The following is a 22,003-nucleotide window of genomic DNA, read 5'->3' as shown; positions in this document are numbered from 1 at the left end:
GACAGACAGGGAGAGGGAGAGAGAGAGAGAGAGAGAATAGGTAGAAAGAGACAGAGATGGAGCGAGGGATAGACAGACAGGGCCAGACAGGAATAAAGAGAGAGAGAGGGAGGGAGACAGACAGACAGCCAGAGACAGAGAGACAGACAGAAACAGAGGGGCAGACACACACACAGACGGGCTGACCGGCACAAAAAGGCCTCTAGGCTTCTTGGAGCTTTTAAAGCCAAAAAAAAAAAGCCCAGCCTGAAATGTCCGAGAAACATCAGGGACACCGTAATTAGCTTCAGCACCATAGTTGGTTTTTGTTGTTGTCTTTCTCTTCCAAATCAACAAACAAAAAACGTTAACCGCACGACAAGAAGACAAGAGCCGTCAGCTTCAATGGCTGAGAGTCAGAAGAAAGAGAGAGAGTGGGGGGGATGTTCGTCTCTATCATAGATATAGAGGGAAGGATGTTCGTCTTTATCATAGGTATAGAGGGGAGGATGTTCGTCTTTTATCATAGATATAGAGGGAAGGATGTTCGTCTTTTATCATCGATATAGAGGGAAGGATGTCCGTCTTTATCATAGATATAGAGGGAAGGATGTTCGTCTTTATCATATATATAGAGGGGAGGATGTTCGTCTTTATCATGGATATAGAGGGAATGATGTTCGTCTTTATCATGGATATAGAGTTGAGGATATTCGTCTTTATCATAGATATAGAGGGGAGGATGTTCGTCTTTATCATGGATATAGAGGGAAGGATGTTCGTCTTCATCATCGATATAGAGGGAAGGATGTTCGTCTTTATCACAGATATAGAGGGGAGGATGTTCGTCTTTATCATGGATATAGAGGGAAGGATGTTCGTCTTTATCATAGATATAGAGGGAAGGATGTTCGTCTTTATCATAGATATAGAGGGAAGGATGTTCGTCTTTATCACAGATATAGAGGGAAGGATGTTCGTCTTTATCATAGATATAGAGGGAAGGATGTTCGTCTTTATCATAGATATAGAGGGGAGGATGTTCGTCTTTATCATAGATATAGAGGGAAGGATGTTCGTCTTTATCATAGATATAGAGGGAAGGATGTTCGTCTTTATCATGGATATAGAGGGAAGGATGTTCGTCTTTATCATAGATATAGAGGGGAGGATGTTCGTCTTTATCACAGATATAGAGGGAAGGATGTTCGTCTTTATCACAGATATAGAGGGAAGGATGTCCGTCTTTATCATAGATATAGAGGGAAGGATGTTCGTCTTTATCACAGATATAGAGGGAAGGATGTTCGTCTCTATCATAGATATAAAGGGAAGGATGTTTGTCTTCATCATCGATATAGAGGGAAGGATGTTCATCTTTTTCATAGATATAGAGGGAAGGATGTTCGTCTTTATCATAGATATAGAGGGAAGGATGTTCGTCTCTATCATAGATATAGAGGGAAGGATGTTCGTCTTCATCATCGATATAGAGGGAAAGATGTTCTGCTTCATCATAGATATAGAGGGAAGGATGTTCGTCTTTATCACAGATATAGAGGGAAAGATGTTCTGCTTCATCATAGATATAGAGGGAAGGATGTTCGTCTTTATCACAGATATGGAGGGGAGGATGTTCATCTTTATCGTAGATATAGAGGGGAAGATGTTCATCTTTATCATAGATATAGAGGGGAAGATGTTCATCTTTATCATAGATATAGAGGGAATGATGTTCGTCTTTATCACAGATATAGAGGGGAGGATGTTCGTCTTTATCATGGATATAGAGGGGAGGATATTAAAACCAAGAGAAGAGAACCCAAAACAATTGTTGAAAGGTCAATATTCAAAAAGACCAATTCAACCCACGACCCTCTCGGTCAAAGTAAAATTCAGACCACGTTCAACAAGATATTAGGAAATTACAAACAAAATGCCGATTCATTCACATGTGCTTCAGTCCACGTGAAAGTTAGACCACGTTCAACAAAAACTGGAAACTATCAAAGAAAATATCGATTCACTCACTTGTGCTTCAGTCTACATCAAACTTGGTACACGTTCAATAATATCATAGGAAATAACATACAAAAGACCGATTCACTCACGTGTGTTTCAATCCACGTGAAACTTGAATCAACTTTTTAAAATGTTGATGTTCTCGGAGACGCGAACCGTCACCAGTAATCGAGATACCTATCCTTTTCATGTCTACATCTCTGTCATGGATGACAACACACACACACACACACACACACACACACACACACACACACACACACACACACACACAGAGAGAGAGAGAGAGAGAGAGAGAGAGAGAGAGAGAGAGAGAGAGAGAGAGGAGATTGAGTAGTTGCCATTGTTGAGAATGGATGCAACAGAAGATCTCTGTCATTGATAGCAATAAAGACACACATAATCACACACACACACACACACACACACACACACACAGAGAGAGAGAGAGAGAGAGAGAGAGAGAGAGAGAGGAAAATGTTCACTTGGCGTATCGGTTAACGACATCTCCCCCAGAAAAAAACCAGCAGAAAACTATCCCCGGTGGACAGAGCCTGACGATGCCCCCACCCCGTGGACCACAAGACATCCATCACAATCTCATCAGCAGGCACAGCACAGAACACTCACCTCCCCGGATCACGTAGCACTGAAGGCTTTATTGACGGGTGGTCAGCGTTCACCCTGTCCTGTCCTGTCCTGTCTTGTCCTGTCCTGTCTGTCTGTCTGTCTGTCTCCTGGTCTTGAGGGCTTTTTCATCAGTGTACTTGTTGTCAGTGAGCTCACTGTATATTGATCGTGTTGCTCTTGCTGTTTTGGTTCAGTTAAGACGTGTGTGTGCATCACGTGCACTCCACATGTGTACAGCTTGGTGACCTTGCATTCAGATTCTTGCATTCTTGCGTTCTCTGTCTCTCTGTCTCTTTCTGTCTGTCTGTCTGTCTGTCTGTCTGTCTCTCTCTCTCTCTCTCTCTCTCTCTCTCTCTATATATATATATATATATATGTGTGTGTGTGTGTGTGTGTGTGTGTGTGTGTGTGTGTGTGTGTTGGTGGTATTGGACCCAGAAGTAACAATCTTCTTTGCATGGAGGTTGTGTTTAACTAACATTACTTTTCCCATACAAAAGCAACTCCTTGTTGTTGTTGTTGTTGTTGTTGTTGTTTTGTTGTTGTTGTTGTTGTTTTGTTGTTTTTCACTGAACAGCTTGGCTCCATGATTTGAGAAAAGTATGCGGTCATTTTCTGTTTATGCTAGGTGAGTGTATTCATATTTCTTCCGGTTGTCTTTTGGGATTATTAAAGATACATCGATGGCTTCCTAACAAATGCCCCCGCCCCCGTCCTTCAAGCACTCCAATAAACCTTGAACATAAAAAACTGTCTTCTTTCACAGACTTTCGTGCTTGCACGGTTCAGCTGGTTCAGCTGGTTCAGCTGGTTCAGCCGGTGCAGCTGGTTCAGCGTCCAGCTCCAGTTCAGAAGGTCCAGGGCTTGAACCACACATGTCCAAAATGAATTCTGGCGACACATCTGAACGTGTTGTTGTTCGTGTGGCTTGTGTCGTGCTGGTCACGTCCTCTCTTTCCAACTTCCCCCACGTGTTCAGTCAAACATATCGCCCATTTGGGTCTCCAGCTGAAGCTCAGGCATACCATGTAACAGTTCAGTTCAGTTCAGTTACTCAAGGAGGCGTCACTGCGTTCGGACAAATCCATATACACTACGCCACATCTACAAAGCAGGTGCCTGACCAGCAGCGTAACCCTACGCGCTTAGTCAGGCCTTGAGGAAAAAGGTGTGTAAACAAGTAAATGCATACATCATTAGATTAATGACTAAATGGATAAACGAAAAAAAAAAAAAAATAAATAAACGAATGGCATAAAAAGGTAAAAAGATAGATAATGAAACCAGATAGATACAGGAAAAAAGAAATCAAAGTAAAAATGTATTTAGAAAAAAACAGAACAAAAAAATAAAAATAAATAAATAAAACTCAGGTTTTTCGTGGCCTCTCAGTGTCCATGCTGGTGTTTCAGATCAGCACACAACGTGTGATGGACAGTGGATGAAGCCTTGCTAACATGAACTCCAGTCATGTTCAGTCACTGGGAAGAAGTTTGACTTTTTTTTTTCTTTTTTACATTCATCTTCAGTTATTTCTCTTGATATATCGACGACTTCCCGACAAGACCGTCCGATTAGATTGGGTGTGTTTTATTCTTTGTTGCTGTTGAACTTTTCTTTAGTGAAAAAAGTAACACCACAACCTACAGCATGTGTGGACTGAACGACTCCTGAACGAAGAGACAGTGGTGATGACAGCGGTACACAGAGCTAACTGAACACAGCTGTGTTGAAAGACAACAGTGATGCAGTCATCCTCTGTGAATAGTGGTGATGACAGCGGTACACAGAGCTAACTGAACACAGCTGTGTTGAAAGACAACAGTGATGCAGTCATCCTCTGTGAATAGTGGTGATGACAGCGGTACACAGAGCTAACTGAACACAGCTGTGTTGAAAGACAACAGTGATGCAGTCATCCTCTGTGAATAGTGGTGATGACAGCGGTACACAGAGCTAGCTGAACACAGCTGTGTTGAAAGACAACAGTGATGCAGTCATCTGCTGTGAATAGTGGTGATGACAGCGGTACACAGAGCCAGCTGAACACAGCTGTGTTGAAAGACAACAGTGATGCAGTCATCCTCTGTGAATAGTGGTGATGACAGCGGTACACAGAGCTAACTGAACACAGCTGTGTTGAAAGACAACAGTGATGCAGTCATCCTCTGTGAATAGTGGTGATGACAGCGGTACACAGAGCCAGCTGAACACAGCTGTGTTGAAAGACAACAGTGATGCAGTCATCCTCTGTGAATAGTGGTGATGACAGCGGTACACAGAGCCAGCTGAACACAGCTGTGTTGAAAGACAACAGTGATGCAGTCATCCTCTGTGAATAGTGGTGATGACAGCGGTACACAGAGCCAGCTGAACACAGCTGTGTTGAAAGACAACAGTGATGCAGTCATCCTCTGTGAATAGTGGTGATGACAGCGGTACACAGAGCTAACTGAACACAGCTGTGTTGAAAGACAACAGTGATGCAGTCATCCTCTGTGAATAGTGGTGATGACAGCGGTACACAGAGCTAGCTGAACACAGCTGTGTTGAAAGACAACAGTGATGCAGTCATCTGCTGTGAATAGTGGTGATGACAGCGGTACACAGAGCTAACTGAACACAGCTGTGTTGAAAGACAACAGTGATGCAGTCATCCTCTGTGAATAGTGGTGATGACAGCGGTACACAGAGCTAACTGAACACAGCTGTGTTGAAAGACAACAGTGATGCAGTCATCCTCTGTGAATAGTGGTGATGACAGCGGTACACAGAGCCAGCTGAACACAGCTGTGTTGAAAGACAACAGTGATGCAGTCATCCTCTGTGAATAGTGGTGATGACAGCGGTACACAGAGCCAGCTGAACACAGCTGTGTTGAAAGACAACAGTGATGCAGTCATCCTCTGTGAATAGTGGTGATGACAGCGGTACACAGAGCCAGCTGAACACAGCTGTGTTGAAAGACAACAGTGATGCAGTCATCCTCTGTGAATAGTGGTGATGACAGCGGTACACAGAGCTAACTGAACACAGCTGTGTTGAAAGACAACAGTGATGCAGACATCCTCTGTGAATAGTGGTGATGACAGCGGTACACAGAGCTAACTGAACACAGCTGTGTTGAAAGACAACAGTGATGCAGTCATCTGCTGTGAATAGTGGTGATGACAGCGGTACACAGAGCCAGCTGAACACAGCTGTGTTGAAAGACAACAGTGATGCAGTCATCCTCTGTGAATAGTGGTGATGACAGCGGTACACAGAGCTAGCTGAACACAGCTGTGTTGAAAGACAACAGTGATGCAGTCATCCTCTGTGAATAGTGGTGATGACAGCGGTACACAGAGCTAACTGAACACAACTGTGTTGAAAGACAACAGTGATGCAGACATCCTCTGTGAATAGTGGTGATGACAGCGGTACACAGAGCTAGCTGAACACAACTGTGTTGAAAGACAACAGTGATGCAGTCATCCTCTGTGAATAACTTGACCCAAGAGACACACTGGCAGCGAGCAAAAATTTCACAGCGTACAGCAATCACCTTCAGTCCAACCAGCAGGAGACGGCATTTGTGTGTTGTCTTTTGTGTGATGTGCATGGTATATCTCGTCTCTGATCATCTTACCTCCGGCACCCTTCATGTCTGTCTGTCTGTCTCTTTCTCTGGCTCTCTCTCTCTCTCCCCCCCCCCCCCCCCAGATCTGTCTGTCTTTTTTTTCCCATGACGCCTTTCCCTCTTTCTCTCACACACACGCACGCTCACACACACGCGCGCACGTACGTACATACATACACACACTCGCATGCACGCAAACAAATATATGTACGCACGCTCGCATGAATGTACAGCCACAGACCGGGAGAGAGAAAGAGAGAAAAGTGCGAGAGGAGGGGGGGGGGGCACAAAACAAATCAAAGCAGGACAAACCTTTCATCAACACCTGGAATTCATTTCATAGGGATACTTATCGCGTCGAATGTCCTCCCGAGAACAAGCTGGAAGCGCTTCACAAACACGGGGTCATTTGTTCAACCGGCTGTCTGCCTGGGTAGAGTCGACTGACAGCTGCCATCGGGCGCTCATCATTCGTTTCCTGTGTCATTCAGTCAGGATTCAGTCACACACACACACACACACACACACACACACACACACACACACACACACACGTCAGCAACTTTTATCAATACCTTTTTCAATCCAGCTTTTGTGAGAAAGATTGTTTGTATACTTTGTGTTTATATATATGTTTATGTGTTGACTGTTTATTTGGGAAACATCTTGGACGAAAACCGATTCAACTGAATGTTTGCAGCAAAAAAAAGACTAATAATGTTTGATTTGCGTTGAATCATGTCAACCCCATTGTGAGCCCGCACCCTTTTTGATATGGGCGGAAGGCCTGTGGAGTGATGGCCTAGAGGTAACGCGTCTGCCTTGGAAGCGAGAGAATCTGAGCGCGGTGGTTCAAGTCACGGCTCAGCCGCCATTTCCCCCCCCCCCCCCCCCACTAGACCTTGAGTGGTAGTCTGGACGCTAGTCATTCGGATGAGACGATGAACTGAGGTCCCGTATGCAGCATGCACTTAGCGCACGTAAAAGAACCCACGGCAACAAAAGGGTTGTTCCTGGCAAAATTCTGTAGAAAAATCCACTTCCATTGGAAAAATATATAAAACTACACGCAGGAAATAAAAAAAAAAAAAATGGTTGGCGCTGTAGTGTAGCGATGCGCTCCACCCGGGGAGAACAGCCCGAATTTCACACAGAGAAATCTGTTGTGATAAAATGAAATTCAAAACAGATACAAATACAGATAAAACACTGTCTTGTCTATCTCTTGGTGTCTCTCTGACTTGAGTTCTCTGTCTCTCTCCTCTCTATCCTGCTGTCTCTACATGCCCGGTTTCACAGATGCCCGTGCTATGACACAGTACATTAACCATTGATGGAACTGCTCACCTGGAGCTGGGCTTAAGGAGGCGTGTGACTATGACACAGTACATCAGTGTGTGTGTGTGTGTGTGCGTGCGCGCGCGCGCGTGTGTGCGTGTCTCTGTGTCTATGTCCGTTTGTGTGTGTGTGTGTGAGAGAGAGAGAGAGAGAGAGAGAGAGAGAGAGAGAGAGAGAGAGAGAGCGCATGTCTGTGTGTGCACGCTACGCGAGTACACAAACTTACGTAACTTCTCTCTCTCTCCCTCCCTGTCTCTCTCTCTCTCCACTCCCTCTCTCCTCGTCTCTCTCTCCCTCTCCCTCTCTCCTCTCTCTCTCTCTCTCTCCCTCTCTCCACTCTCTCTCTCTCCCTCTCTCCCTCTCTCCACTCTCTCTCTCTCCCTCTCTCCCCTCTCTCCACTCTCTCTCTCCCTCTCTCCACTCTCTCTCTCCTCTCTCTCTCTCCCTCTCTCCACTCTCTCTCCCTCCCTCGCCCGCTCTTTCTCTCTGTGTCCAGTTCAGTTTATTACTTGTTCACACGGTACATTAACCATTGATTGTACTTCAGAAAACGGGGTTAAGATGGCATGTAACAAATTCTTTATGCATCAAGTATTCACTCTCTCTCTCTCTCTCTCTCTCTCTACACACACACACACACACACACACACACACACACACACACACACACACACACACACACACATCAATATGTATACAAACACAAGCTCACACAAACACACACATATATATATATACACACACACGCACGCTTGCGCGCGCACGAGCACGCACACACGCACACATAAAATCAACAAAACAAAAACACACATTAAAAAATCGCACACAGAAACAGAAACGCACATGCAAACAGAAACACAGACATAGACACACGCAGACACACAGACACACACACAGACACACACACACACACACACACACACACACACACACACACACAGAGCTTGAGAAGCGGACACCAGATATGGTTGATTCTATCAATAATGGCGGCCATGGCCCTTTATGATCGGTATACTGTGAACAATCTTTCCAAAAACACTTCTGACAATGCACAAAAAATAACAACAAACTACATATTACATATTACACAAAGACATTTATAGTCATTAACTGAGTAAATGTACATAAATCAGTCGCGTTTTAATCATCTGACTTCCATCCAAATGAACAAATAAACGGAACAGACAGACAGAAACACAGACCAGATTACACACAAGCAAACAGAACAAAATTAATAAACGAACACAACCACACGACGTTATCTTTTGACAACGGCATGCGATCTTATATTGCACCTCCACACCGCACACCCACATGATGCTTTTCCACAGCCACCCAGTACCGCCCCCCCACCCTCCACACACACACACACACACACACACGCACACACACCCTTGCGCAGTGTCTGCTGTGAGAAACCTGAACCACACGCTTCCTCGCGTGGCGATGGACAATCGACTTTTTGGCCTCCATGCCGAAATTTGCACCCTTCCAAAGTTTCGCTGGACATCGTGACAGAGAGGGCCAGGCAGTGTAGAGAGCTGTCTCTGAGTGAAAGGTGGAACAGCAGTTACATTTTTATTTCTTCTTTCTGGTTGTGAGCGGACAGAGGAACTCTTGTGTGTTTGCCGTTGTGGTGGTGGTGTGTGTATGACTACACATTCAGGTCAGAAGAGGTATGTTCACTTTTTTTTGCTGCTGGTTGGTGGTGTTACGAATGGGATAAGTTGTTGCAGTTTTTGTTTTGTTTGCGGGATAATTTACCGCTTGTCTGTAATAGTAATAACTGATATGAGAGATGGATACTGGCTTAAAACTGACTTTCGGTTTGTTTAGGTTTATTTGGTTTTGTTTGTTCAGGTGTTGTGGCCTTTTCCTCCTTTTTTACTTTGGCTGTTTTTGTTACTTGTTGCTGAACCCCTTATAACTTCTCTTGCTCTCTCTTGTGTCGATCACACCAATTCTCTTCTGGCTGACAAATAATAGTAATAATAATAATAATGGTATTTATATAGCGCTGAATCTTGTGCATAAACAAATCTAAGCGCTTTCGCACCAGTCATTCTCACGCACGCATAACTCTAAAACTGGAGAAATTAAAGACAAGGAAGAGGCAGGGAAGGGAGGCTATTTTGGGAAGAGGTGGGTTTTAAGGCCAGACTTGAAAGAGCTGAGCGCGGAGACCTGACGAAGCGAAAGAGGAAGTTCATTCCAAATGCAAGGTCCAGAGACAGAGAAAGAACGGCGTCCAACAGTGGAGTGTTTGAATCTGGGTATGCGTAAACAGAGGGAATCCGAAGCCGATCGTAGAGAGCGAGATGGAGTGTAGAGGTCAAGGCAGCCACAAAGATAGGAAGGGGCAGATTTGTGAATACACATTTATAACATAGAGTGCTGATCTTATGCTTTATTCTGTGTGAGACAGGAAGCCAATGGAGATGTTGCAAAATAGGAGTGATGTGCTCAGATCTTTTCTTTCTGAGGACAAGTCGGGCAGCAGAGTTTTGTATGCGCTGAAGGGACTGAATGGATGAAGCAGGCAAACTAGACAGTAGTCAAGGCGAGAGAGAATGAGAGAAACGATAAGTCTAGATGTTGCGTCGGTGGACAGATATTTCCGAACGGAACTGATACGTCGCAATTGACAGTAGCAGGATTGACATGTGTGACTGATAAATCTTTGCATGGACAGTGTGTTGTCAAGGACAACGCCGAGGTTCCTGACTGAGCTGGAAAGAGGGATGGATGTTTTGCCAAGTTTGATTTGGTCAGCTGTGATGGAAGAGATCTTTTGTTTAGTTCCTATGATCATTGCTTCGGTTTTGTCTGCGTTCAATTGTAACTTATTTAGAATCATCCAGTTTTGAATGTCCAGGGAGCATTCAGATGTTTCTTGCAAGAGCGAGGACAATTTTTCAGGGGTATCACTCTTCTGAAGTTGAGTGTCATCAGCATAGGAATGATGACTAACATTGTGGTGGTTGATAATTTCAGCGAGAGGAGCAGTGTACAGTGTGAAGAGAACTGGGCCTGAAACAGATCCCTGTGGGGCTCCGTGTTTGATTTTAACAGGTTCAGACTGGACGATAAAAGACTGGAATCGATCAGTGAGATAAGATTTGAACCAGTTGAGAACAGTGCCGTTGATGCCAAATGTAAAATGAAGTCGGGAAAGAAGGATTGAATGGTCTATCGTATCAAAGGCGGATGAAAAGAGTGAGAAGGGAAATTTTTCCTGAGTCGGACGCTAGCAGTAGATTGTTCAGGATGTGAAGGAGAGTGGTTTCAGTGCTGTGGTCAACACGATATGCAGACTGAAAAGGGTGAAGGAGATTGTTGAAACAAAGGTAACCGGCTGCTGAGCTGCTTCAGGACAGATTTTTCAAGGAGTTTGGACAGGAAAGGAAGGTTAGAAACTGGTCGATAATTTTTCAAAATGTTTGCATCAAGGTTGGGTTTTTCAGAAGAGGCCGGACGATTGCAGTTTTGAAACTGGATGGAAACGTTCCAGTCAGAAGAGATGAGTTGACAATACTGGTGATTGTGGAGAAGCTGTGAGACACTCTGGGAAAAGACAGAGGCTGGTATAGGATCAAGTTCTGTGTCATTCAGTCAGGCTTCAGTCACACACACACACACACACACACACACACACACACACACACACACACACACACACACACACACTTGCACATGTGTTTCCCTTACCACTCTCCCCCCAGCCCCCTACCCAATCCTCCGACCAGAATGTTTCCATCCACGGCCACGACAGGAAGGTGGCAGAATGGTTAAGACGCTCAGCTACCAAAACACAGTCCGTGAGGGTGCGGGTTCGAATCCCGCTCTCATCCTTTCTCCTATGTTTCACTGGAAAATCAAACTGTGCGTGTAGTCATTCGGGTCAGACGATAAACAGAGATCCCGTGTGCAGCACGCACTTGGCGCACGGAGAAAGAACCCATGGCAACGAGAGTGTTGTCCTCTGGCGAAATCCTGTAACAGAAATCCACTCTGATAGGTACACAAATGTATTAGCATGCACTCAAGGCCTGACTCAGCGCGTTGGGTTATGCTGCTGGTCAGGCATCTGCCTAGCAGATGTGGTGTAGCGCATATGGATTTGTCCGAACGCAGTGACGCCTCCTTGAGAAAACTGAAACTGAAAACTGAAACCACGGCCACGGACAGTAGTGACGCCGGGCCCCTGACGACGATGATGACGATGGTGACGACGATGATGACGATGGTGACGATGATGTCAGCCCTCGTTCGGCCTTTGATGTCCCTGTCCCCTCTGTCAGGTCTTCTCGTCACCCCCAACCCACACACACTCTCTTCCTCCACCCCGCACCCCCCTCACCCCCCAACACACACACACACACTCTCTTCCTCCACCCCGCACCCCCCTCACCCCCCAACACACACACACACTCTCTTCCTCCACCCCGCACCCCCCTCACCCCCCAACACACACCCACACACACTCTCTTCCTCCACCCCGCACCCCCCTCACTCCCCAACCCACACACACTCTCTTCCTCCACCCCGCACCCCCCTCACTCCCCAACCCACACACACTCTCTTCCTCCACCCCGCACCCCCCTCACCCCCCAACCCACACACACTCTCTTCCTCCACCCCGCACCCCCCTCACTCCCCAACCCACGCACACTCTCTTCCTCCACCCCGCACCCCCCTCACTCCCCAACCCACACACACTCTCTTCCTCCACCCCGCACCCCCCTCACTCCCCAACCCACACACACTCTCTTCCTCCACCCCGCACCCCCCTCACCCCCCAACCCACACACACTCTCTTCCTCCACCCCGCACCCCCCTCACTCCCCAACCCACACACACTCTCTTCCTCCACCCCGCACCCCCCTCACTCCCCAACCCACACACACTCTCTTCCTCCACCCCGCACCCCCCTCACTCCCCAACACACACACACACACTCTTCCTCCACCCCGCACACCCCTCACCCCCCAACACACACACACACTCTCTTCCTCCACCCCGCACACCCTTCACCCCCCAACACACACACACACTCTCTTCCTCCACCCCGCACACCCCTCACCCCCCAACACACACACACACTCTCTTCCTCCACCCCGCACACCCCTCACCCCCCAACACACACACACACTCTCTTCCTCCACCCCGCACCCCCCTCACCCCCCAACACACACACACACTCTCTTCCTCCACCCCGCACCCCCCTTACTCCCCAACACACCCACACACACTCTCTTCCTCCACCCCGCACCCCCCTCACCCCCCAACACACACACACTCTTCCTCCACCCCGCACCCCCCTCACCCCCAAACACACACACTCTCTCTTCCTCCACCCCGCACCCCCCTCACCCCCCAACACACACACTCTCTTCCTCCACCCCGCACCCCCCTCACCCCCAAACACACACACTCTCTCTTCCTCCACCCCGCACCCCCCTCACCCCCAAACACACACACTCTCTCTTCCTCCACCCCGCACCCCCCTCACCCCCCAACACACACACTCTCTTCCTCCACCCCGCACCCCCCTCACCCCCCAACACACACACACTCTCTTCCTCCACCCCGCACCCCCCTCACCCCCCAACACACACACACTCTCTTCCTCCACCCCGCACCCCCCTCACCCTCCCAACACACACACACTCTCTCTTCCTCCACCCCGCACCCCCCTCACCCTCCCAACACACACACACTCTCTTCCTCCACCCCGCACCCCCCTCACCCTCCCAACACACACACACTCTCTTCCTCCACCCCGCACCCCCCTCACCCTCCCAACACACACACACTCTCTTCCTCCACCCCGCACCCCCCTCACCCTCCCAACACACACACACTCTCTTCCTCCACCCCGCACCCCCCTCACCCTCCCAACACACACACACTCTCTTCCTCCACCCCGCACCCCCCTCACCCTCCCAACACACACACACTCTCTTCCTCCACCCCGCACCCCCCTCACCCTCCCAACACACACACACTCTCTTCCTCCACCCCGCACCCCCCTCACCCCCCAACACACACACTCTCTCTTCCTCCACCCCGCACCCCCCTCACCCCCCAACACACACACTCTCTCTTCCTCCACCCCGCACCCCCCTCACCCCCCAACACACACACTCTCTCTTCCTCCACCCCGCACCCCCCTCACCCCCCAACACACACACTCTCTCTTCCTCCACACCATGTCTCTTGCTACCCACTGGTTGTGTCTGAGAGAGAGGGGGGGAGAGAGAGAGATAGGGAGAGAGAGGGTGAGAAAGGGGGTAGAGATAGGGAGAGAGAGAAAGAGTGGGGAAGAGAGACAGGGGGAGAGAGAAGGGAGAGAGATTGGGAGAGAGAGAAAGAGGGGGAGAGAAAAAGAGAGAGAGAAGAGAGAGGGGAAGAGAGGGGGGAGGGAGAGAGAAAGAGAGGGGAGAGAGAGGGAGAGAAAGAGAGAGGGAGACAGAGAATGAGAGAAAGAGAGGGAGAGAGAGAGGGAGGGAGAGAAAGAGAGAGAGAGAGCAAGGGAGAAATGTGGTAAAAGAGAGGGAGAAAGAAAAATGTAAGACATAGAGAGAAAGAGACAAACAGACAGACAGACAGACAGACAGGAAAAGATGGAGAGAGGTAGAGAGAATTGTGGTGAGAGAGAGAAAAAAAAAACTAGAGGGAGAAATAGAGAGAGAACGGTGGTGATAGAGACAAAAAGATAGAGGGAGAAATAGAGAGAGAACGGTGGTGAGAGAGAGAAGAAAACTAGAGGGAGAAATAGAGAGAGAACGGTGGTGAGAGAGAGAAAAAGAAAACTAGAGGGAGAAATAGAGAGAGAATGGTGGTGATAGAGAGAAAAAGAAAACTAGAGGGAGAAATAGAGAGAGAACGGTGGTGATAGAAAAAGAAAACTAGAGGGAGAAATAGAGAGAGAACGGTGGTGAGAGAGAGAAAAAGAAAACTAGAGGGAGAAATAGAGAGAACGGTGGTGAGAGAGAGAGAAAGAAAACTAGAGGGAGAAATAGAGAGAACGGTGGTGAGAGAAAAAGAAAACTAGAGGGAGAAATAGAGAGAGAACGGTGGTGAGAGAAAAAGAAAACTAGAGGGAGAAATAGAGAGAGAACAGTGGTGATAGAGAGAAAAAGAAAACTAGAGGGAGAAATAGAGAGAGAACGGTGGTGATAGAGAGAGAAAGAAAACTAGAGGGAGAAATAGAGAGAGAACGGTGGTGATAGAGAGAGAAAGAAAACTAGAGGGAGAAATAGAGAGAACGGTGGTGATAGAGAGAAAAAGAAAACTAGAGGGAGAAATAGAGAGAGAACGGTGGTGAGAGAGAGAGAAAGAAAACTAGAGGGAGAAATAGAGAGAGAACGGTGGTGATAGAGAGAAAAAGAAAACTAGAGGGAGAAATAGAGAGAGAACGGTGGTGATAGAGAGAAAAAGAAAACTAGAGGGAGAAATAGAGAGAGAACGGTGGTGAGAGAAAAAGAAAACTAGAGGGAGAAATAGAGAGAGAACGGTGGTGAGAGAGAGAAAAAGAAAACTAGAGGGAGAAATAGAGAGAGAACGGTGGTGATAGAGAGAAAAAGAAAACTAGAGGGAGAAATGGAGAGAACGGTGGTGAGAGAAAAAGAAAACTAGAGGGAGAAATAGAGAGAGAACGGTGGTGAGAGAAAAAGAAAACTAGAGGGAGAAATAGAGAGAGAACGGTGGTGATAGAGAGAACAAGAAAACTAGAGGGAGAAATAGAGAGAGAACGGTGGTGATAGAGAGAAAGAAAACTAGAGGGAGAAATAGAGAGAGAACGGTGGTGATAGAGAGAAAAAGAAAACTAGAGGGATTCGGATTCGGATTCGGATTCGGATGGTTTATTCAAAAAAGGCCTTAGCCCCTTATGAAGGGGTGGTGTGTAAACGTATTTCGAAAACATTATGACATACAGTATATGATACAATAAAACAAAACAATACCCAGATTGATAATCAGGAACAACTAAATGACCGGATTTTGAATGCTTTGTGTAGATAAGTTGCAAACTGTCTGACTTCTTCTTCACGACGTGACGTCATAAGCAAAACTAGTTTAAACATAGAAGGCTGAGAGTAATATTTCTGGGGTATGAAATTATATCTTAGTTCACATAACTTTGGACAACAAAACATGAAATGTAATTCGTTTTCTTCTGCATTTGTGCACAATGGACAAATAAGATCATGATCACTATGCTGTGTGTATCGAAAATGATGAATTGCAATATCTGAAAGCCCAAACCTAAATTTTGTCATGACATATTTTAAATGTTTTGCCAAATTCATGGATAAATACGTTGGGACACAATGTAAAGAGTTGATCTGATAATACACATGAAATCTATCACTTTCTTGCACATGAGCATTCCATTCTTGCCATCTACAATCAATCAGTCTAGTGCGGAGACTACGAATAAATCCTGAGATATCCCCCACCCCTTGATTAAGCCAAACAAATCCCATACCTATTTCATAGAGTTTAACTCTCACTTTTGTTACCCAATTAATCTTGCCCCTTACATCCAAATCACACAACATATTATAAGCTTTTCTGGGTAATCTTGATTCATCTAACCGTGTTAATTTCAGCCAGTACCTGATGCACCTCACAGCTGAGTTCAGATGTATTGGGTACCTATTTGTTTCACCATATATCAAATCATTTGGAGTTTTTATTGATACTTTCAGAAATTTCTTTAACATAAACAAATGGACTTTCTCACAATACATTGCAGCATTATCAAGACCCCATATTTCTGCGCCATATTGAGTAATAGGTTGAACTTGAGAGTCGAATAATCTAATAAACACTTCAAAAGATTGATTACCTAAACTAGATAACTTTTGCATAATGCACAATGCCGCACGCTTTCCTCTGCTTGCAAGATCTTTACAAGCGACAGTAAAACTCAGTCTTGTTGAAAAATAAAGACCTAAATATTTATATATATTCACAACAGGCATAGCTACTCCTTCATAGACCCAATGTTCTCTCGCTCCCAAATACCCACCCTTTCTAAATACAATGATGTTACTTTTGGGCATATTCACATTTAACTGCAGAGCTGTAGCTGCTCTATGTAGACTATTAAGTTGTGTTTGAAGACCAATTACTGTTTCAGACATTAAAACAACATCATCTGCCAAAAGCAGAATGAATAACTGTAAAAGATCTGTAGAGACTTGTGCGCCATGTCTACCATTATTCACAACTTCATGGGTCAATTCATTAATAAAGAGAGAAAACAAAATAGGACTACAAACGTCACCTTGTTTTACACCGCTTGTGCACTGTATATAGTCAGTCATCCTCCCCCCACACCTAACTCTAATCTTCACACAATCATACATACTCATTATACACTTAAGTAATTTCCCTCTCACTCCATATTTTAACAGAATAGGCCATAATATACTTCTATTTATGGAATCAAAAGCTTTTTCAAAATCAATGAAAGCAACATATAGTTTACGGTTAAATGAAAATTGTTTTTGTATAAATGCCATCAAAGTAAACATATGATCTACAGTAGAATAATTGCGTTTGAATCCAGCTTGATACTCTCCAGTAATGTTATTATTTTCAACCCAATCTTGCAGTCTGTGATTAATAATTGTGCTATATATCTTACTAGCTGCGTTGCAAATAGAGATACCTCGGTAATTACTTGGATTATTTACATCTCCTTTCTTATAAAGAGGGAGAACAATAGACTCAGTCCAGTTTTGGGGATAAATTCCTTTATCGAAAAGAGCGTTGAAAAACGTTACAAAGAAATCTAAAATCAATTCAGTTTTACATCCATACTTAAATAGTTCCCCAATGATTCCATCTGGCCCGGCGGCTTTACGAATTTTAATTTTTCTAATTGCTAACATTACCTCTTCTTTGGAAATAGGACGGTTTAAATTATCTTCTTCTTCGTTCTCTATGTGCGGTAACATATTGATATTTGCATCTTTTGTGAGAAGTGCTTTAAAATGTTCAAACCAAGCATCAGTAGTACTATTGTTTGATGGTTGCTTTCGTTTTGAAGAGATCTTATGCACCACGTCCCAGAACTGTCTTTGACGTTTTACTGATGACATGAGTTCTTTTAGCAAAGCATCATTAAAGTGCTTCTTTTTTATTCTCAATAAATGTTTATATTCCCGTCGTGCTTTACAATAACGATCACGATCCTGAGCATCTAAAGTGCGACGAAATTTTTTCAGGAATTTACGAACATTTCTTCTAAAGGATTTACATTCCAAATCAAACCAGTCCTGGGACGTGTTACATTTTCTCCCACAACATATCTGTTTTTTCATACATTCTGCAGCCTCTTTTATACAAGTGTTAAAAACCAGTAGTGCATCGTTGATATCTACCTCAATCAAACTGACAGCGTAAGCCATTTTTTCCTGACATTCTGTTGAACATATATTATTAACATAAACATCAGCAGAATTTTCGTTCCAAACAAGTTTTTCGATGACAAGATTCTCATTGAATACCTCTTCCTCACTACCATCGAGACAACTAAAGCAGCATTTTACAGGCATATGATCAGATTCAATTCGTTCACAAACTGTCATTTCACACGATTCACACAAAAGAGAAAATAACTCACAAGACATTATAAAATAATCATTCACACTGCAGCCACTGTCTGATACGTACGTGTAGCAACCTTGAAGGTCGCCATAACACATACCATTTAGAATACATAAATCCAATGCAGTGCACATATTTAATAACAATTTTCCATAGTTGTTCATCATAGCATCTTCTGAACGTCTGTCTACACTTACTGGATGGCTGACACACTGAAAGTCTAAAACACTGTTAACATCAGTTTTATGGCAATGATGGGAAGCATTGGAAGTGCGACTGTTCAAGTCACCACACAAAAACACATATATATCCCCATAAAAAAGTAAACAATCGGTAATATATTCTTCTAGCAGAGCGATGCCACTTTCCTTGTCAAAACAAACATAGTACGGAGACCCCTGCGGGGGAACATAACAGTACACATACAACACATCTTTGTCAGAACCAAATACCATTTTATCAATAAGTAAGGCACCAAAATTATCAGACTTAATATTAACTTGTTTAACACAGGACACAAACTCATTTTTAATCAGACACAGCAGTCCACCGGATCGCCTTCCGTGTGTAGTAAATTTCAAAGCTGGAATACAAAAACTCTTATACCCTGAAAAGATAGTAGAAGTGAATTCTTCAAAAAAAGTCTCAACTAAACAAATAAAATCAAAATCACATACAAATGAAACAAACTCATCATTGGTCAATTTAGAAGCTAACCCATTTACATTCCAATGTAGGAACGATAACTTTTTTCTTTTTATACAACAATCATTTTTTGCATCTCCATCCAACACATGTTCACATTCTTTCTCACAGGCTAATTCTGTGGCAGGAGAAACACACGAGACAGGCACGCCAATATCTGCACAATTCATGTCAACGTCAGCGCCCCAAGACCCACGTGCAAGTCCAGTTTTACTTACAGAAGGCGATGACACCGGTGTCTCCTTGTTTCTAACGCCCTCGGGAAAACCTACCTCACAGCTACACTTGGGCTGGCCGGGTTTCCTATCTTAACTCTACCAGATTGTCATCACTATCAACAGTGTATTTCTTCCCTTCAATCAACAGATGACTGAAGACAATGGTAGCTCTCTTACCGTCCTGTCTGGCCTTCTTGAGGTGCGGCGCAAGTTTCCGTCGAAGGAGAGAGAACGGTGGTGAGAGAGAGAAAAAGAAAACTAGAGGGAGAAACAGAGAGAACGGTGGTGATAGAGAGAAAAAGAAAACTAGAGGGAGAAATAGAGAGAACGGTGGTGATAGAGAGAAAAAGAAAACTAGAGGGAGAAATAGAGAGAACGGTGGTGAGAGAGAGAAAAAGAAAACTAGAGGGAGAAATAGAGAGAGAACGGCGGTGAGAGAGAAAGAAAACTAGAGGGAGAAATAGAGAGAACGGTGGTGAGAGAGAGAAAAAGAAAACTAGAGGGAGAAATAGAGAGAGAACGGCGGTGAGAGAGAAAGAAAACTAGAGGGAGAAATAGAGAGAACGGTGGTGATAGAGAGAGAAAGAAAACTAGAGGGAGAAATAGAGAGAACGGTGGTGATAGAGAGAACAAGAAAACTAGAGGGAGAAATAGAGAGAAAACGGTGGTGATAGAGAGAAAAAAACTAGAGGGAGAAATAGAGAGAGAACGGTGGTGATAGAGAGAAAAAAACTAGAGGGAGAAATAGAGAGAGAACGGTGGTGATAGAGAGAAAAAACTAGAGGGAGAAATAGAGAGAGAACGGTGGTGAGAGAGAGAGAAAGAAAACTAGAGGGAGAAATAGAGAGAGAACGGTGGTGATAGAGAGAAAAAGAAAACTAGAGGGAGAAATAGAGAGAGAACGGTGGTGATAGAGAGAAAAAGAAAACTAGAGGGAGAAATAGAGAGAGAACGGTGGTGATAGAGAGAAAAAGAAAACTAGAGGGAGAAATAGAGAGAACGGTGGTGATAGAGAGAACAAGAAAACTAGAGGGAGAAATAGAGAGAAAACGGTGGTGATAGAGAGAGAAAGAAAACTAGAGGGAGAAATAGAGAGAACGGTGGTGATAGAGAGAAAAAGAAAACTAGAGGGAAAAATAGAGAGAGAACGGTGGTGATAGAGAGAGAAAGAAAACTAGAGGGAGAAATAGAGAGAGAACGGTGGTGATAGAGAGAGAAAGAAAACTAGAGGGAGAAATAGAGAGAACGGTGGTGATAGAGAGAGAAAGAAAACTAGAGGGAGAAATAGAGAGAGAACGGTGGTGATAGAGAGAAAAAGAAAACTAGAGGGAGAAATAGAGAGAGAACGGTGGTGATAGAGAGAACAAGAAAACTAGAGGGAGAAATAGAGAGAGAACGGTGGTGAGAGAGAGAAAGAAAACTAGAGGGAGAAATAGAGAAAACGGTGGTGATAGAGAGAAAAAGAAAACTAGAGGGAGAAATAGAGAGAGAACGGTGGTGATAGAGAGAAAGAAAACTAGAGGGAGAAATAGAGAGAGAACGGTGGTGATAGAGAGAAAGAAAACTAGAGGGAGAAATAGAGAGAGAACGGTGGTGAGAGAGAGAAAAAGAAAACTAGAGGGAGAAATAGAGAGAGAACGGTGGTGATAGAGAGAGAAAGAAAACTAGAGGGAGAAATAGAGAGAACGGTGGTGATAGAGAGAAAAAGAAAACTAGAGGGAGAAATAGAGAGAGAACGGTGGTGATAGAAAAAGAAAACTAGAGGGAGAAATAGAGAGAACGGTGGTGATAGAGAGAGAAAGAAAACTAGAGGGAGAAATAGAGAGAACGGTGGTGATAGAAAAAGAAAACTAGAGGGAGAAATAGAGAGAGAACGGTGGTGAGAGAGAGAACAAGAAAACTAGAGGGAGAAATAGAGAACGGTGGTGAGAGAGAGAGAAAGAAAACTAGAGGGAGAAATAGAGAGAGAACGGTGGTGATAGAGAGAAAAAAACTAGAGGGAGAAATAGAGAGAACGGTGGTGATAGAGAGAACAAGAAAACTAGAGGGAGAAATAGAGAGAACGGTGGTGATAGAGAGAACAAGAAAACTAGAGGGAGAAATAGAGAGAACGGTGGTGAGAGAGAGAACAAGAAAACTAGAGGGAGAAATAGAGAGAACGGTGGTGATAGAGAGAAAAAGAAAACTAGAGGGAGAAATAGAGAGAGAACGGTGGTGATAGAGAGAAAAAGAAAACTAGAGGGAGAAATAGAGAGAGAACGGTGGTGATAGAGAGAAAAAGAAAACTAGAGGGAGAAATAGAGAGAGAACGGTGGTGAGAGAGAGAAAGAAAACTAGAGGGAGAAATAGAGAAAACGGTGGTGATAGAGAGAAAAAGAAAACTAGAGGGAGAAATAGAGAGAAAACGGTGGTGATAGAGAGAAAAAGAAAACTAGAGGGAGAAATAGAGAGAAAACGGTGGTGATAGAGAGAAAAAGAAAACTAGAGGGAGAAATAGAGAGAACGGTGGTGATAGAGAGAACAAGAAAACTAGAGGGAGAAATAGAGAGAGAACGGTGGTGAGAGAGAGAAAGAAAACTAGAGGGAGAAATAGAGAAAACGGTGGTGATAGAGAGAAAAAGAAAACTAGAGGGAGAAATAGAGAGAGAACGGTGGTGATAGAGAGAACAAGAAAACTAGAGGGAGAAATAGAGAGAGAACGGTGGTGAGAGAGAGAAAGAAAACTAGAGGGAGAAATAGAGAAAACGGTGGTGATAGAGAGAAAAAGAAAACTAGAGGGAGAAATAGAGAGAGAACGGTGGTGAGAGAGAGAAAAAGAAAACTAGAGGGAGAAATAGAGAGAGAACGGTGGTGAGAGAGAGAG

General features: G+C 44.6%; 1 protein-coding gene across 1 annotated transcript in view; it reads left to right on the top strand.

Annotated features, from left to right (window-relative positions):
* The first annotated feature begins 9,116 nt into the window (after window positions 1–9,116).
* LOC143286607 (uncharacterized) overlaps window positions 9,117–22,003 on the top strand; it is a 158,473-nt gene continuing 145,586 nt past the window's right edge. Inside the window, exon 1 of the mRNA XM_076594243.1 lies at window positions 9,117–9,267. The gene's annotated coding sequence lies outside the window, so the exon portion shown is untranslated. The remainder of the gene's footprint in view (window positions 9,268–22,003) is intronic.

The sequence above is a fragment of the Babylonia areolata genome, chromosome 10 (assembly GCF_041734735.1).
Source record: "Babylonia areolata isolate BAREFJ2019XMU chromosome 10, ASM4173473v1, whole genome shotgun sequence".
Classification (NCBI taxonomy): domain Eukaryota; kingdom Metazoa; phylum Mollusca; class Gastropoda; order Neogastropoda; family Buccinidae; genus Babylonia; species Babylonia areolata.
This window is presented reverse-complemented; position numbering and strand designations above follow the sequence as displayed.